This window comes from Ceratotherium simum, chromosome X, assembly GCF_057802395.1.
Source record: "Ceratotherium simum simum isolate JZ-2026a chromosome X, ASM5780239v1, whole genome shotgun sequence".
Taxonomy (NCBI): domain Eukaryota; kingdom Metazoa; phylum Chordata; class Mammalia; order Perissodactyla; family Rhinocerotidae; genus Ceratotherium; species Ceratotherium simum.
The window spans coordinates 116,768,533-116,788,357 of NC_141940.1; the positions used below are offsets into that span (position 1 = coordinate 116,768,533).

At 38.8% G+C, this 19,825-nt stretch overlaps 1 long non-coding RNA gene across 1 annotated transcript in view; it reads right to left on the reverse strand.

Annotated features, from left to right (window-relative positions):
* LOC147912012 (uncharacterized) overlaps positions 1 to 19,825 on the reverse strand; it is a 125,046-nt gene that overhangs the window by 15,351 nt on the left and 89,870 nt on the right. Inside the window, exon 2 of the long non-coding RNA XR_015550681.1 lies at positions 1,471 to 1,564. This is a non-coding gene — a long non-coding RNA (uncharacterized LOC147912012). The remainder of the gene's footprint in view (positions 1 to 1,470; positions 1,565 to 19,825) is intronic.

Genomic DNA, 19,825 nt, shown 5'->3' on the forward strand with positions numbered 1-19,825 from the left:
TATAGATCTGCCACGGCACCGTTGGGTTCAAATCCCAGCTCTACTGTGTAATAGTTGTGTCTTTGGATAAGTTATTTAACCTCTATGAACTTCACTTTCCTCTTCCATGATATTTGGAAACTAATGTTGCCTATTTTGTAAGGTGGTTGCAAGGATTAAATGAATCAATATATGAAAATACTTAGTCCAGTGCCTGGCGTCTAGTAAGCTTTTAATAAATGAAGGCAAATTATTAATCCACCACGCAAAATACCTCTTACTCACAATATAAGCCACCTTGAGCAACATTTTCTTCCATATATACCAGATTCATGATATTTTGTCCAACCCTGCTTTTTTATTCCTAGACTCCTAACACAAATCACCAATTTGCCAAGGATTCTTTTTCCAAAAGTACCTCAAAATTTGATGGATGAGCAAATTACTACTTTCCTCCTGACTATCTGCCCATTGCCAGGACAAACTGCTGAAGTTCTTAATGTAAAAATACCAGAAACTAGAGCTTTCTGGGCGTTCTAAGGAGGTATGAGGAAATGATAAACTATCATGCACGTTTTTCCCCACATAGATATTTGTAAATCAACTGTAGCTTTAAGTTACTTTAAGATGATTCATAGCTAATCCTTAATTAAAAGTCACCTCCAATGTGATCAATGCATGATGCTTTCCGGTAATCCTAGTAGCTAGGGTAAGTTTCCAAGTGAACCTCAGCTAGTAACAGTGATCATCTCTTTGGTTTCCTTAGTAACACACCCAAGGGAAATGAAGGCATATGATGAAAAGCAAAGCAGAGTGGCCAGGATGTGGAGCACCTGGAACTCTCATATATGGCTGCTGGGAGTGTAAAATGGTACAATTACTTTGGAAAAGTTTTTGGCAGCTCCTTATAAAGTTAAAATCTGCCTGTCCTATGACCAAGCAATTCCACTGCTAGGTATTTACTCAAGAGGAATAAAACCATATGTCCACTGAAAGATTTGTACAAGAATGTTTATTCTGCTTTACTCATAATAGCCAACAACTCAATTGTCCATCAATGGGAGAATGGATAAACAAGTTGTGGTATATGCATACAATGGAATACAACTCAGCAATAAAACAGGGTGAACTGCTGGTACACACAACAGGGATGAATCTCAAAAACGTTATGTTAAGTGAAAGAAGCCAGATATAAATGAGTACATACCATATAGTTCCATTTATATGAAGTTCTAGAATCTGTGTTAATAGAAATCAGGACAGTGATTACATATGGAGGGGGGATATTGATTGTAAAGGATTACAAAGAACTTTATGAGGTGATAGAAATGTTCTATGTCTTGAATGGAGAGGGAGTTACGTAGGTGTATATCTTTACCAAAACTCATCAAGCACTACACTTAATACCTGTACATTTCATTAGAGGTAAATTATACTTTACTTAAAAAAATATTGAGAAAAAGAAAAAAACATAGCAGCATCCAAACTTACAGTTGTAAGGGAACTTGAAGATCATTTCACCTTTATCTCCTCCATTTCGGTGCCAGAAAATTCCATCCAACAGCCCAAGTGGATGACCACTAAGCTTCAATGAGAGAAACACAAAATCAGAGCCTAGTCTATTCCATTTTCAGGCATCCCCAGCTGAATCACACTGCTGGCTCAATTTGGGTTTACAATTAAATAAACTTTTTGCCCCCATCAGCTAGGACTTCTCAAGTGAACTCTTGTCAACCCTGGAAAGTTCTCATCCAGTTGTTCATCTTAGCATAGTTAATATTTACACTAAGCATCAACACTTCCTCCAGTGTCTTTAGATTTCCTCCTCTATATGCTACCCATGGCCCCTGGAGTTGTTATTATAAGTAGATTATGTTAGACAACTTTAGGAAATTTGGGGTGAAATCATCCAGAGACCCTTGAAAGATTAGTCTCAGATAAACATGTTCTATGACTATGCCAGGAAAGAACCGCATTACAACACAAGAGATACACATCAGACAAGAAAGCAGGCGGAGGATCTTGGTTGCCTACGTAACTCGTGTAGGAAGCCTTATAATTAGGCTGTCATACTTGATGAAACCAGGGTTGGGAACACAGCTCAAATCGTGACTGACGTGGATGTTTCTTTCCTCTCTCACGCAATGTTACAGTGTTAGGTTACACCCAGACTGCCGCTGTAGGAATGACGGGAGAGAAGTGACCTCCTCCCCATGACTGGACTTGAAGGGCCAGGAAAAGTCAGACAATTCCATGAAGGGGACAGGGGGAGCATTGTTGTCCACAAGGGAAAAAAAATACAAACACACTTCTGGGAAATAACGCAATTTTATCAATCCTCTCCTTCAGAAATATGAAACGTCTAACTTTTCTGATTTTCATTTTCTGTGTTGTTTTCAAATAAGATAGGGCAAAAACTTTATTGGATACACATAAATGAATATTAAAATGCTATTAATTTCTCACTCTGGTCCTACTGGGTAAGGAGGAGAAAGACAGGAAATGGTTAAAGAGATACTCAAAAGGTGAGCCACATACCAAGGGAAAGATTTGCACATTTACATGGTCCCTACTCCAAAAATAATAATAGCACCCACTTACTGAATGCTTACTATTTGCCAATCACTATGCCAACCACCTCAGAAAGACTCTGTTTGATAAGTCCTATTATTATCCCCATTTTACAGGTGAGGAAACTGAAGCTTAGAGAGGTTAAACCATTGGAATATATCTAGGGAATAGTAGGGCTGGGATTTGAACCTAGACAGTTTACCCAGTGACCCTGAACTTTCTCCACCACTTTATACTGTCCCTAGGCCCCAAACCGCAACACACCTCCATTGTGGGGAACGCCGATGTCTTTACCAAAGATTTGCAAGGAAAAATACAACTAAAAACTCAAATCTCTCAAAGCAAAAGAAAACAGTATCTTAAAGTCAGTTTTTAATCTTTACACATGCGTGCCCATGGATACACAGCAAACAATGAAAAGAATCAAGAGGATTGTTGAAAATTACAAGTTCTACTGAAAGCAGAATAAAAGAGCTATAGCATTTTCATCTTAATCCATTTTTCTGGGTTTCTGTTAGGTTAGAAGAACTGTCAAGTAATCGTTTATTTTAAATTCAAACCTGACACAGACTTTAAAGTTAAATGAACTCAAACTAAAGGAAAAAAATAAAAGGACCTGGCTGGTGAATTACTCAATTACTCAGTTCAACTCGTCGTGCATTATTTCATTCCTAGGATGTCTTTCTGATGATCACATTGGCATCATTCAGAAGGGCACTGTCTGGCCTCACTGTCTATCATTAGCGACTAAGTGCTCCAGCTATCTACCTCTGATTCCTCCAAATTTGCTAAAAGAAGACGAACGACCTTCCACTGAGTTTTATTTTTAAAATTCTTTCTCAAAGGCCTTAATACTTCTCCATAAAGATTCTGACTTGCAGATCAGGGTTTATCAATGCATAATATTTTAAATGTTAAAAACATGACTCATACAAATATAAAGTGAGCATGTATCACAGACTTATTTATCTCATTCATCAGAGAATAGCAAAGTAGTAAAGCTGGTTCAAAGGAAAATTTGAGAGACAGTATATACAGGCGCTGAAAGAATGTAGAATAAGATTACTAAATTAGATACAAAAGTAGTTAATGTCCTACAGAGCAGTAAAAATGTAACCTTTGGGGTTATCTATTTTACTGAACAGAAATTATTTACATCTCATCCAGACAAAAAATGGTTCAAGTTATCATATAACCTCTCAGAGACTGGGTCCTAATCAAGAGCAAAGAGTAAATCAGACAAAAGTACGTTTCCCCTCTAGAATTAAATGATCCTTGGATGGACCTGTTAGGAAAAACTCCCCTATGTCACTGAAAGGACATGCAGTCATCTTTTTGCCTTATTTCCAAGTTTTAGATAAATTTTCTGAAAAAATTTTGTATCTAAAAAGTATTTGATTAGCAATAGGCATGGAATTTCAGTTTCACAGTCTTCAAACTTCCCATGAGCAAAAGTATTCTTTATAGAACCTATTTTGATTTATGACTCTGGACTTCCAGCCTGACCACGGGCAAATCAACTTATTCTAGATGGTGTCAGATAAATTCACTCCAATCCTGTGACTCCATCATCAAATTTGGTATTATTAACCAAATTCCAGTCTACTTCCAAGCTCCCTCCCCTCTCTTCCCTGGCACTGATTCCAAAGCCTGAAGGACACTGTGAAAAACTATAGCCAAGTATCTTCAGGGGGAGGATATAATCTACTTTTGAGTCACTCTGCCGTAAGTTCCTCTGTGTTCACTCTTGATGTCATCCGTTCTTTCTGGAAGGACAATTTACCTTGGGGGCTCTGGAAGCTTGTACATTCAGTTCCTGCTCACACAGTGCCTTCTTTCAATTCACCTTCACCCCTAAGCAGGCTTGTGTGGCTCAGATATGCTTCATGGAGAACGTCATACTTGACCTGGCCCTTGGAGTATGTATAGGACTTGGAAGTATGGAAAGAAGAGTTGAGGGCATTCCACGCAGGAATAATAAAGTGAGCAAAGGCATAGAGTGAGAACAAGAATGCAGTACAGTGGCTTGACTAGAACCAAGGCTTGGGGATGTAAGAAATAAGAGTGACAAGCAGGGGGTGTGAGTTATATGACGTAAGTAGAAGGTAACATGTGTTGAGTACCTACTATGTGTCAGGCACTTTTGAGACTCATTTTGCAATGCCAATTTCAAATATTATTCCTTATTCCCCAAATCAACACGTTAGAGAGAGACCTTTCAAAATTAAAACACAGAAGTGGAGGATTCCTTTTCCTAAGATTATATGCCTTCTATTTCCCTTATCAATAATCTACCATCAGACATCAACTTTTTCTAGAAAATTTGGCCTGAGAGTAGCCTCAGCTGAAAACTAAACACAATCTATTCTCTGATGCTTGGGTCTTACATGACAGATTATGTCTAAAATTGATATAGCCATCAGAATAATCACAATCCTAGTTAATGTTTACTGAGTAATTATTATGTGCCAGGCGTATTCTAAGCAGTGTACGTATATTTTCCCCCTCAATCCCCATGACAGCCCTATGAGGTAAGCACTATGATTAATTTCCATTCTGTAGAAAAGGAGTCTGTGAAATGAAGAGATAAGCAACAAAAGCAAGGTCACAGAGTTGGTAAGTGGTGGCACTAGGATTTGAATCCAGGCCTCTGCCTCCACATTGAATTGAAATCCATGAAAGAAAACTTGCTGTGATGACTACATGATAACTGTGGCTCTTCCAGGACTGGAAGTTTAACGTGTACCTCTCCCACTGCAATCTCACACCATCTTACCTTCACTCTCCCAGTCTGACCAGAAGCCAAGAACCAACATGCTGATGAAATTGCTCTAGCTAAAATAATTAATGATAGCATTACAAAGGGCAGAACATCTCAATCAAGTGTGGTGGTTAAAAAGAGAGTAAAGGAATGAAGAGACAAGAAAAGGGCGGTGGACACAGTGTTTAGGCACAGATTCTGCAACTAGACTTCCTCAGTTCAAATCCTGGCTTTACAACTTACTACTTGTGTGACCTTGAGCAAGTTACGTAACCTCTCTGTGCTTTAGTTTCTCCATCTGTAAAATGCGGATAATGATACACCCCACTTGAAAGTCTTTATAAGGATTAAATGAGTGAATATTTGTAAGGCATGTAGAACAGTGCCCAGCATATATTAAGTGTATAACAAATAAATAAACTGAATCAGGGAAATTGTAGGTGGGCCATAGTCCTTGTTCATAGCCAGAACCACACTGAGATGTTTAAAAACAGGATATAATATGGAGAAACAAACGCAAGACTAGATTAGCAGCTCCTCTTCAGGCAAGCAGATAGGGTTTCACAAATCTAATGCAAAGCTACACCAAGGGTAGCGACTCGCATCTGTTGGGAGTAGGCATAATTAACTGGTTTTGGTTCTAGCACAGCAGCATTGACATGTATCATAGTGAGTGTTTTTAAAGTTCAATAACAGGAAACAGTCTGTGTACAAGTGTTCAGTAAAGAGAGCTGAGTATCTCCCTAAAGTAATTCGATTTTCCTAGTGGGTGATCCATTCATTGTGCTGACTAAAAATGGCCAGTGCCACATAAGATAACATTTCCCAGGAATGAGAATTATCCCTATTTGAATAACATCCCACCAAAACTATGTAATGGAAGTCATAAAATTACCAGATTGGATATATATCTCATTAAGTAATTGGACAGGGACAAGATTGGTGGGCTGAGTCTTGCCACCTTAGCCAGATCTTCCTTTTTTTCCCTCCTGAAGATTTGTCTTCTATACCAGCTAGATTCCGCCCTTTCCCTTTTAAAGCACTTTTTTTCCTAAGCCTCACTGTGGCATTATTTTATCAAGGAGCAGACTTAATGACACATAATGACTTGCATAGCTGGATGCTCATGTGAGTCCCTTAACTGCATAGTTGTTCTGTTGCTCTGCTACCATTATCTATCTTTTATTTCCTTTTCCCTGTTGCTTTGACCGCTTTTCTTCATCAATTCCTTTCTTCCCAGATCATTGCTAAAAGCCAGTACTTCTACCTCATGCAATGAAATATGTCCTAACAGGTGTAGTAGCTGTTGTAAAATATTGGGGAAAGTACATTGATAGAAACCAAATTAATTTTTGGTTCCATGAAGTTTGTCTAGATTCAATTTAACACTTAATTGTTGTGCTAAACAAGCAAAATATTCTAGCAAAATTGGAAGTTTATAGAAATATTACAATATTTTATCATTATTCTTTTTTTTCCCTAAAACACAGATTTTGCTGTTAATGTCTTGTACATCTTTCAATATGATATTCTTATATCTTAGGACCAAAATCATCTTCAGATACCCTAATTTTTTTTTCTTTGGTGAGGAAGATTGGTCCTGAGCTAATATCCGTTGCCAATCTTCCTCTTTATGCTGAGGAAGATTCACCCTCAGCTAACATCTGTGCCCGTCTTCCTCTATTTTGTATGTGGGATGCCACCACAGCATGGCTTGATGAGTGGTGTGTAGGTCCGCACCCAGGATCTGAACCTGCAAACCCCAGGCTGCTGAAGCGGAGTGCATGAACTTAACCATTACACCACTGGGCTGGCCCCCAGATACCCTAATTTTAAAATGTATCAATTGGCAAATGAAGGTAGATTCATTTTTCATACAGGTTACCCATTAGAAATGCATCTACTTCTTCCCTAGGACCACGTTTTTTCCTACCTTTCTTTCCCCTTTCCCTTTACAAAGCTGGGATATTTCTGTAGGAGACTCTCCTGCTTGCCAAGGACTCTCACTTCCCCTCAACACACATAAAACAAAAAGGTTCTAAAAAGAGAGCATTTAACTTAAAAAATCCCAACAGGAAATTATGCATAATTTCATATGTTAGTACTGATAAACACCAAGTGTTGCTTGTCTTTTGTTAAGGGATTATTTGTATCTTAGGTTTTACCAAAATTACTTGATGTGAGGTTGTTTGGTTGTTAAGTTTCTTCTTAGTATTATGCCACAAATATCCAAGACAGCTAACTATAGTCCCGACAAAAGATACAATTCTTTGTTTTTGCATATCATGCTGCTGATTCACCATCAACACACGTACTGGTATCATCCTGCCAAACAGTTACTTGGTCTCATTTATGATAAAGACATACAGATGTGCCTGTTAGTTGGCTGATGTCAGAGGAGCAGGCTGTGTCCATTTGCTGTCTTCAGGAAAGGCCAAACAGTCTATAAAACTTTCTAACATATAATCTTTGCCTTATCTAATAAGTAGACTTAGTGATTCTTAGTCTTGGATTTTTAAATCTTTCTATATTTCTCCAAATGCCTCAAGGTGTGTCATGAAAGCTTTTAGGAAATTAGCAAATGGGGCCCGGCCCCGTGGCTTAGTGGTTAAGTGCACGCGCTCTGCTACTGGCAGCCCGGGTTCGGATCCCGGGTGTGAACCGACGCACGGCTTCTCCGGCCATGCTGAGGCCGCGTCCCACATGCAGCAACTAGAAGGATGTGCAACTATGACATACAACTATCTACTGAGGCTCTGGGGGAAAAAAAGGGGGAGGATTGGCAATAGATGTTAGCTCAGAGCCGGTCTTCCTCAGCAAAAAGAGAAAGATTGGCATGGATGTTAGCTCAGGGCTGATCTTCCTCACAAAAAAAAAAAAAAAAAGAAATTAGCAAATGAAATTAACTTTGGTTCAACCTAAACTTTGTTGGATGTGTTCACTTTCAAGGTAGTACATCCATTAAATTAAATTAAAATATGATGGAAAAATTAAAAGATGGAAAAAAAGTCCTACTTTTCCTCTGCAGTAGAAATAGATACTGATTTACTAAAGACATAGTAGACTAAAAATAAACAAAACAAAACAAAAGCAAAAACAACAAACAAACTTGATATATACAAAATTGGGTGTTGAAAGTTCTAACCCTATTCTACCCTCTGTGGACTATAATCCCTAAAACTGAGGCGTGCTATTGTAATCATGTTGACTAACTGGAGGAAACAAGCCTACAATGAGATTGCTGTTTTCAAAAAATAATTTGGAATAGAAAAAGGTTTTTTATTATTAAGTAATATTCTAAACGTTAAATATTGGAACAACACGCAGGCATGGTCAACATCCCTTGGTCTCCCAGGTTCTAATGTAAACAGGGAATTGCCTCAGCTTCAAGAGATCTTTGTTTTTACCAAGAGATGTAAAAATGCCAAAATTAAACAGTCTCTTTTATCTTGATCATATATGATATCAAACACTCCTAATACTTACCTACAGAGTTAAATTATATATTGAGATAATCCACGGATGAAACAGACTTACTATAGAATCCATGGAACCCCTGGGTTAAATATATATATATGACATTTGGCCAAAGAAGAACGTGGTATCTACTGAATTTTGCTTTTTGAAGATTTCACCACACTAATTCTCAAATCAACTCTTTTACTTAAATAGTTATTTTCTAGCCTTCTCCCAGTGAATATCTTGGTGTACTGGGAGAGGAAAAAAATAGTTTTTACAAGCTAAAAACATTGGCTTTTTCAACCAAATAAAAGGTGATATAATTTTCATCAGTTGTTATTTTGAAAATGCTCTATATTTGTGTGAACTCAGCAAGGATCTTAAGCCAGAATAAGATAATTACACAGCCAACAGATATAAGCTCAGCAGGGTCTCATCAGGGACTCATGATGGCTCCAGAAATGTGATTCAGGCCTCATATGTTCAAACAATAACTGATAGATGATGTGTCAAATTTAAAACGGACACACATTCTTTCCACTGCTCCCATCTAGAAGCAGAGTCTATTTCGCCACCCCCCGGATCTAGGCTGGGCTGGACCTGCTTTACCAACAGAATAGCAGAATACAGCAGAAATGATGCTGTGTTTTTTCCAGACTTAAGCCTTTAAGAGGCCTGGCAGCTTCTGCCTCTTCTTTTGGAAGCCAGCTGCCATGTAAGAAGTGCGACCACCCTGAGCCCACCATGCTCTGATAATCCCGAGCCACACGGAGAGACCCCAAAGGATGAGACACTACATAGAGAAAGAGCCCAATGAGCCCCAAGGCACCAGATATGGGAGTGAAGAAGCTCTCTTGGAAGTGGACTCTCTACCCTCCACCCTCCTCCCTCATCCCACCCCTTCCTGCTTCAGCCAAGGACGCAAGGAGCAGAAAGGAGCTGTCCAGCTAAGCCATTTCTGAATTCTTGACCCATAAAATTGTTATCAAAATAAAATGGTTGGTTTAAACCTCTAAGTTTCAGGGTGGTTTGCTAAAACAAATTGATAAGCTAAGCATTTTGCATTATTGAAAGCTCAGCTTTAAAATAACTTTTAAAGCAAGAGAAGATTAAGCACAAATTGGATTTTTTTTCCCCGTAGACTAGTAAATGAATACCAGGAGAATTATTGCCTTTTTAGCTAAATTTGACTTCACTTTTACTTATCTAGTCTAATCTAGTAAATGATGATACTAGATTTTAGTCCCTAGCACAGAACACATTGTCACTGCTCTGCCACAGAACTGGATGACAGCAGCACTAGAGAGAAAAACAGCATCTCCAAGAGCCCTTATCAGGAGGTTTCATTTGGGAAAATAAAAAGTAACATGATGTATTACACTTTTAATAATGACAGAAAGAAGAGAGCATGTAGAAGTTTCATAATTAAGTAACTTTAGAGATTGCCTATGAAAAAAACACCTGTGGAAGATTAGAGTAAACAGAGCCATTAATTTGTTTAATGATTTATTGAGTATTAATCTTGCCCCAGAAATCTGGAGACACACAAAAGGAAAGCCCCAATCCTTGCCTTCAAGGAGTTTACCTGCTAGGTGAAGAAACAGGCAGATAAACGATTACATTACTATGTGATAAGCCCAAAAACCAAAGTGTGGGCCCAGTGATGCAGGCTGAAAGGAAGAAAGAGCCAGGCGTCCATTATATTAGGTTGAACGATGTGAAGTTGCCAAGGTTCGACTGAATTTGATCTACAAATGTGGTAATTTCTTATGGTTTAATCTAATGGTTTGGTATATCTAGGACACAGTGTGAGCAGGGAGAATGTTGGACAATGAGGTTGGAGAGATAAACAGGACCATTTCAGATTCTAAAACAAAAACCAAGTTTCCTTGAATGTCAAACTAATGACATCATTGCCTTTTATACTGGAGGAGACATTAAGTCTTCTAAGCAAAGGAATAACAGTACGAAACGTTCATCTTGCAAAGACCACGCTTTACTGTGGCTCACATAAAAAAGAGTTTTGTTGGAATTTGGGAGTGACGTCAGCATCATGGTAGAGTGAGCTTTCCCGTGAACTCTTCCCCCGACAAGATACAACAAAAGCAACAGCCACAGACCAACAACGGAATCCCAGACAGTGAAAACCTAGAGCAGAGGGATCCACACTGCCGCACATCTGAGAGCGGAATGTGCTGGGCCCCCGGAGGAAGTGGGGAGAGGTAAGGAGAACTCCGCTCCCTCCCCATCAGATCAGCGATCCCGGTCTGCGCGGCTCTCAGAGAGGGGGGAGGGGCGGCCCTCGGCCGGGAAACCGTGGCTCTTCGGACTCTCTCAGCCAGTGGGAAACTCCCACACAGAGGACTCAGAGGAGCCACAGGGCTACCATCAACATCTGAGCACCCCAGAGAGCGGATAAAGAGGGGCAAACGAGAAGCCTCCCACGTCACGGACCCAGAGGGCAAAAGAGAGAGCTCCCCCCTCCCCGCAACCCGGAGTCTGCAGCTCGACCAGACCAGACCTAGCGATCCGAGGCAGACCTGATCAAACGACTGGACCCATGGATCACAGCGGAGAAAAAAAAAAACAAAACTGCGGATCGCAGCAGAAAAACTGGGGCAGAGCGCAGGGGGCTTAGACTACACAGCCCTTTACCACCAGACAGTGGCGGCAGGTGGAAATTGCAACCAGAGACTTCCAGGATGAGGAAAAACAAAACCAACACAGGAACCACAATGCAAAAATATATGAAATCACCAGACCAGAAACAAAATGACAAGCACCCAGAAATCAACCCCGAAGACACAGAAATCCATAAACTAAATGACAGAGATTTCAAAATAGCTATCATAAAAACACTCAACGAAATACGAGACAACACAGACAAACAATTCAATGAGATTAGGAGTTTCTTCACAAAAGAGATTGAAATCATAAAGAAAAACCAATCAGTGCTGATGGAGATGAAGAACACAATGGAGGAGATAAAGGAGAATCTGGAATCTTTAAAGAACAGAGCTGACAATATGGAGGAAAGAATTAGTACTTTAGAGGATAGGAATACAGATATACTCCAGATGGAAGAAGAGAGAGAACTAAGACTAAAAAGAAATGAAGAAAGACTCCGAGAAATATCTGACTCTATTAGAAAATGTAACATAAGAATTATAGGTATTCCTGAGGGAGAGGAGAGGGAAAGAGGAACAGAGAGCCTATTCAAGGAAATAATAGCTGAAAATTTCCCAAATCTGGGGAAGGAGCAGGAAATACAAGTAAGCGAAGCCAACAGGACACCTATATATATTAACAGACAAAGGCCTTCACCACGACACCTAGTGGTAAGGCTAGCCAGGGTCAACGACAAAGAAACAATATTAAGGGCAGCTAGACAAAAACAAAAAATAACGTACAAAGGAACTCCCATCAGGCTCTCAGCGGATTTCTCAACAGAAACTTTTCAGGCTAGAAGAGACTGGAATGATATATTCAAAATACTGAAAGACAAAAACTTTCAGCCAAGAATACTCTATCCAGCAAAAATATCCTTCAAATATGATGGAGAAATAGTAACTCTCCCAGATAAACAAAAGCTAAGGGAGTTCATGGCTACGAGACCCCACTACAAGAAATACTCAAGAAGGCCCTCAGGCCTGAAAAAAAAGAAGAGAAAGGGAACACAAAGCTTGGAGGAAGGAGAAAAGTAGGTAGACAAAATCAGAGAAATAGTAGATCTTTACCGGAATAGGTTAGCAACAACTTAAATACTAAACTCAAAGATCAAAGGAAGAAATTCACCAAAAATAAATTTAACCTCATCACTGTAAACACACAGCCACAACACAAGATAGAATAAGGTATAACAAGAGCAACTTAGAAGGGGAAGAGGAAAGTGACTGAATTGACTTAGTATAAGGAAATAGGAGGCCATCAGATAATGGACTATCTCATACACAAGATTTTTTGCCCAAACCTCAAGGTAACCACTAAACAAATAATCAAAGCAAAACCACATATGATAAACAAAGAGAAAACTAGAAGAATCATAAGACAGAACAACCAGACTGAATTGGCAGTCCAAAACAAATGGGACAAGAAACAAAGGAAATGCAAAAGAACCAGAAAATAAGTGACAAAACAGCAACATTAAGCCCTCATATTTCAATAATTACCCTAAATGTAAATGGATTGAACTCTCCAATCAAAAGATACAGAGTGGCAGGATGGATTAAAAAGCAAGACCCAACAATATGCTGCCTTCAGGAAACACATCTTAGCACTAAAGACAAGCACAGGCTCAGAGTGAAAGGATGGAAGACAATACTCCAAGCTAATGGCAAACAAAAGAAAGCAGGTGTTGCCATACTCGTATCAGACAAAGTAGAATTCAAGATAAAACAGGTTAAGAAAGACAAAGAAGGGAAATATATAATGATAAAAGGGACACTACATCAAGAAGACATATCACTTATAAATATATATGCACCCAACATAGGAGCACCAATGTACATAAAGCAACTATTAACAAACCTAAAAGGAGAAATCAACAACAACACAATAATAGTAGGGGATCTTAACACCCCACTTACAGCAATGGATAGATCATCCAGACAAAAAGTTAATAAAGAAATATTAGACTTAAATGAAAAACTGGACGAGATGGCCCTAGTAGACATATACAGAGCACTCCATCCAAAAACAGCTGACTACACATTCTTCTCAAGCGCGCATGGAACATTCTCTAGGATAGACCATATGTTGGGAAACAAAGCAAGCCTCAATAAATTTAAGAAGATTGAAAACATAACAAGCATCTTTTCAGACCATAAGGCTATGAAACTGGAAATGAACCATGAAAAAAAAACTGGGAAAGTGACAAAAATGTGGAGATTAAACAACATGCTACTGAACAACCAATGGATCATTGATGAAATTAAAGGAGAAATCAAAAACTATCTGGAAACAAACGAAAATGATAACATGCCATATCAAACCATATGGGATGCAGCAAAAGCGTTCCTGAGGGGGAAACTCATAGCGATACAAGCCCACCTGAACAAACAAGAAAAAGCCCTAATAGGCAACCTTAAATTACACCTAACAGAACTAGAAAAAGAAGAACAAACAAAGCCCAAAGCCAGCAGAAGGAGAGAAATAATAAAAATCAGAGCAGAAATAAATGACATTGAGACCAAAAAAACAGTAGAAAGGATTAATGAAACAAAGAGTTGGTTCTTCGAGAAGATAAACAAAATAGACAAACCCTTAGCCAGGCTTACTAAGAAAAAAAGAGAAAAGGCTCAAGTAAATAAAATTAGAAATGAAAGAGGAGAAATTACAATGGATACCATGGAAATACAGAGGATTATAAGAGAATACTATGAGAAATTATATGCCAACAAATTGGACAATCTAGAAGAAATGGATAAATTCTTAGACTTATACAACCTCCCAAAATTGAACCAAGAAGAAATGGAGAATCTGAATAGACCAATAACAAGTAAAGAGATTGAAATAGTAATCAAAAACCTCCCAAAAAATGAAAGTCCAGGACCAGATGGCTTCTCCAGTGAATTTTACCAAACATTCAAAGAAGATTTAATACCCATCCTCCTCAAACTATTCCAAAAAATAGAGGAAGATGGAACACTTCCTAAATCATTCTATGAGGCCAACATCACCCTGATACCAAAACCAGACAAAGACAATACAAAGAAAGAAAATTACAGGCCAATATCGCTGATGAACATTGATGCAAAAATCCTCAACAAAATATTGGCAAACCGAATACAACAATACATTAAAAAGATCATACACCATGATCAAGTGGGATTTATACCAGAGACGCAGGGATGGTTCAACATCCGCAAATCAATCAACGTGATACATCACATCAACAAAACAAAGAATAAAAACCACATGATCATCTCAATAGACGCAGAGAAGGCATTTGACAAGATACAACATCCATTTATGATAAAAACTCTCAATAAAATGGGAATAGAAGGAAAGTACCTCAACATAATAAAGGCCATATATGACAAACCCACAGCTAACATCATACTCAACGGGGAAAGACTGAAAGCCATTCCTCTGAGAACAGGAATGAGGCAGGGCTGCCCACTCTCACCACTCCTGTTCAACATAGTACTGGAGGTTTTGGCCAGAGCAATTAGGCAAGAAAAAGGAATAAAAGGAATCCAAATAGGTAACGAAGAAGTGAAACTCTCACTATTTGCAGATGACATGATTGTATATATAGAAAACCCTAAAGAATCTGTTGGAAAACTGTTAGAAACAATCAACAACTACAGCAAAGTTGCAGGGTACAAAATCAATCTACAAAAATCAGTTGCATTTCTATATGCTAATAATGAACTAATAGAAAGAGAGCTCAAAAAGATAATACCATTTACAATTGCATCAAAAAGAATAAAATACCTAGGAATAAATCTTACCAAGGAGGTGAAGGACCTATACAATGAGAACTACAAGACATTATTGAGGGAAATCCACAATGACATAAAGAAATGGAAAGATATCCCATGCATGTGGATTGGAAGAATAAACATAGTTAAAATGTCTATATTACCTAAAGCAATCTACAGATTCAATGCAATCCCAATCAGAATCCCAATGACATTCTTCACAGAAATAGAAAAAAGAATACTAAAATTCATATGGGGCAACAAAGACCCCGAATAGCTAAAGAAATCCTAAAGAAAAAGAACAAAGCAGGAGGCATCACAATTCCTGACTTCAAAACATACTACAAAGCAATAGTAATCAAAACAGCATGGTACTGGTACAAAAACAGACACACAGATCAATGGAACAGAATTGAAAGCCCAGAAATAAAACCACACATATACGGACAGCTAATTTTCGACAAAGGTGCTAAGAACATGCAATGGAGAAAGGAAAGTCTCTTCAATAAATGGTGTTGGGAAAACTGGACAGCCACATGCAAAAGAATGAAAGTGGACCATGTGCTATCGCCATTCACAAAAATTAACTCAAAATGGATCAAAGACCTGAAGGTGAGACCTGAAACTATAAAACTCATAGAAGAAAATATAGGCAACACACTATTTGACATTGGTTTTAAAGGAATCTTTTCGGATGACATGCCTACCCAGACTAGGGAAACTAAAGAAAAAATAAACAAGTGGGACTTTATCAGATTAAAGAGCTTTTATAAGACAAATGAAACCAGAATCAAGATGAACAAACAACCAACCAGCTGGGAGAGAATATTTGCAAAACATACATCTGACAAGGGGTTGATCTCCATAATATATAAAGAACTCACACAATTGAACAACAAAAAAACAAACAACCCGATCAAAAAATGGGCAGAGGAAATGAACAGACACTTCTCCAAGGAAGATATACAGATGGCCAATAGGCACATGAAAAGATGCTCAACATCACTAATCATCAGGGAAATGCAAATCAAAACAACACTAAGATACCACCTCACGCCTGTTAGAATGGCTATAATCACCAAGACAAAAAACAACAAATGTTGGAGAGGATGTGGAGAAACAGGAACCCTCATACATAGCTGGTGGGAATGCAAATTGGTGCAGCCTCTATGGAAAACGGTATGGAGATTCCTCAAAGAATTAAAAATAGAGATGCCCTATGATCCAGCCATCCCACTACTGGGAATCTATCCAACGCACCTGAAATCAACAATCCAAAGAGGCTTATGCACCCCTATGTTCATTGCAGCATTATTCACCATAGCCAAGAAGTGGAAGCAACCTAAGTGTCCCTCGACTGATGATTGGATTAAGAAAATGTGGTGTATATATACAATGGAATACTACTCAGCCATAAAAAAAGACAAAATCGTCCCATTTGCAACAACATGGATGGGCCTGGAGCGTATTATGTTAAGTGAAATAAGCCAGAAAGAGAAAGACAAACACTGTATGATCTCACTCATATGTGGAATATAAACCAACAGATGGACAGAGAAAACTGGACTGTGGTTGCCAGGGCAGTGGGGGTGGGGGTGGGCACAAGGGGTGAAGGGAGTCATATATGTGGTGATGGACAAACAAAAATGTACAACCCAAAATTTCACAATGCTAGAAACCATTAAAACATCAATAAAAAAAAAAAAAGAGTTTTTGCCTTTTAGAGATATACTCTGAAGTATTTATGGATGAAATGATACAATATCTGTAATCTGCTTCAAAATAAGACAGGAGATAGGGGAAACTGACGGAAGTAGAGATAAAACAAGATTGGCAATGAGTTGATAATTGTTGAAGCTGGGGCAATGAGTACATGGTAGTTCATTGAACCTGCTGTCTTCTTTTGTATATGTTTTAAACTTGCCATAATAAAAAATAAAGATAAATACACACAAAAAATAAAAACATAAGAAGAAGAAAAAGAAGGAAGGAAGGAAGAACCGTTGCTGCAGTGTGGACCAATTTTTGTGTGATGGAGGTTATATTAGTTTTCTAGGACTGCCATAACAAATTAACACAAACTTCATGACTTAAAACAACACAATTTTATTTTCTCTCACAGTTCTTGAGGCCACAAGTCCAAAACCAAGGTGCCAGCAGGGCCACACTCACTCCAAAGTCTTTAGGAGAGAATCCTTCCTTGCCTCTTTCAGCTCCTGGTGGCTCCTGGTGTTCCTTGGCTTGTAGACACATCACTCTAATCTCTGCCTCTGTCTTCATATTGTTTTCCCCTCTGTGTTTCTGTCTCCTCTCCTCTTATAATGATACAAGTCATTAGACTTAGGGACCACTTCAAATCTAGTATGATATCATAATCTCAAGATCTTTAATATTATTTCCAAATAAGGTCACATTCTGAGGTTCCAGATAGACACGAGTTTTGGGGGGACACTATCCAACCCACTACAGGGGTATAAATCGGGAGTGAAAACTGAGACTGGAGATAGGAGGGAAAATTAGAAAATCATTGAGCAATAAAGTTCTGAAATGAGGAAAGCCAGAACTAACGTACTGCCTGTGGAGATTCAGTTGGGTTTTACATGCAGATATATATACTGTAGTTGCCATTACAGGCAGTAAGTTAATGATTGAGGTAAGTTCTGGAAGCAGGAGGCCAAAGAGGACCCTAGAGTCAGCTGGAGGAGGTGGTTAGAGAAGGGATCATCAAGTATTGACAAGCAAAGGAGAAGGAGGAGGCTTTGCTCCAGAGAACGCTTACAATAAAGACATAGAAGTGAAAATCAGTGCAATGGCATTTGGAGAAAACTGTAATAATTTGGTGGTGTTGGAGTGTAAAATGTAAGGCAAGGAGAAGCAAAAGCAGAGGCTGGAGCAGTAGGCAGGGGCTGGATCAAGGACAGCTGTGGAAGCCATGTTAATGAATTGGGACTTTGCTTGCTGGTTATGTGGAGCCATTTAAGGGTTTAAGCAGGGGAACGGCATGGCCACATTTTCCTCCTAGAATGATTCATCTGGCTAGCAGAATTAAGGGTGGATTGGAGGCAGGGAGGTCAATTCGGATGCATTTGTGATCCAGGCAAGAGAGAATCAGGGTCTTGAACTAGGGCAGCCATCATAGATTTAAAGAGGAGGATGTGGAATCAAGAAATAAAAGCAGCAGGATGTGGTGATTCATGGGGTGTTGGGGATCAGGGTAGGGGAATAACCAAGGCTGTCAATCAGAATGGATGATGGGTGATGGTGATGCCACTCACTGAAATAGAGAATACAGGAGCAGGTTTTCAGTACAGATGATAATGAGTTTATTTTATAGTACTTTGAGTTTGTGGTACCTGTGGTACATGCCATGGAGATAGCCAGCAGGCAGGTGTATATACACAAGTCTGAAACTTGAAGGAAGGATCAAGGTTAGAGATACAGATGTATAAGGCATCAGGTTATTAAAGGGGGTCAAAACGGTAGGAGTAAGCTGAGATTTCCAAGACAGAAATTTCAGAATGAGAAGGAAAATGGCTAAGGATGGAACTTAATATTCAATTGAGGGATTTATAAAGACAATATACAGTAAAGATGGCACCGCAAGTAAATGAGATAAGGTAAGCTGTTTAATAGATGACACTGGGAAAAAATGGCTCACTGATGAAGAAAAATAAAACTGTACTAATATACATACAAAGATTGACAAATATGAAATGTTAAACTATAAACTTAATAGATGAAAAAGTAAGAGAATATCTTTGTGAATTAGGAGTGGAGATTTTCTTAAATAAAACTTCAAAAGCATAAGCCATAATAAGTTCACGTGCTCTGCTTCAGTGGCCCAGAGTTCACAGGTTTGGATCCTGGGCATGGACCTATGCACCACTTACCAAGCCATGCTGTGGCAGGCACCCCACATATAAAGTAGAGGAAGATGGGCACGGATGTTAGCCCAGGGCCAGTCTTCCTCAGCAAAAAGAGGAGGATTGGCAACAGATGTTAGCTCAGGACTAATCTTCCTCACAAAAAAAGAGAAAGAAAAAAGCATAAACCATAAGGCAAAACAATTTGGTGAATTTGATTTAAGGGTATCTGTTCCATGAAGAACAGCATGAACAACATCAACGAACAAATGACAGAATGGAAGAAGATATGTGCAATGTCTAAAACTGACAAGGAAGGAATAGCCAACATTTTCCAGAAACTCCTAAAAATGAATTAGAAAAAGGCAGCAAGCTCAATGGTATACAGGCAATTTACAGAAATCAAAAGCTAGAGGGTCAACAAATAATATGAAGAGATGTATAAACCCATCAGTAACCAGAGAAATGCAAATCAACACAACAGTGCTCTATGGCTTGCCAACCACTGGCAACAATAAAGAAGCTGGATTAATGCCCAGGGAAGGCCGAATGCAGAGACATAGGGATCTTCATGCACTGCTGGTGGGGTGACCTGGTGGACCCATTCTCTATGGCCATCCAGCCGAATTTTACTAAATTTGCAACTTAGTCAACTTGTACAAGACTACTCAACATTTGTAAAGTGTACACTATTTAACCTATACATTCCTCTTCAGGAATAATTCTGTGGGGACATTAAGAACCTAACAAGTGTTAAAAGTTACTGT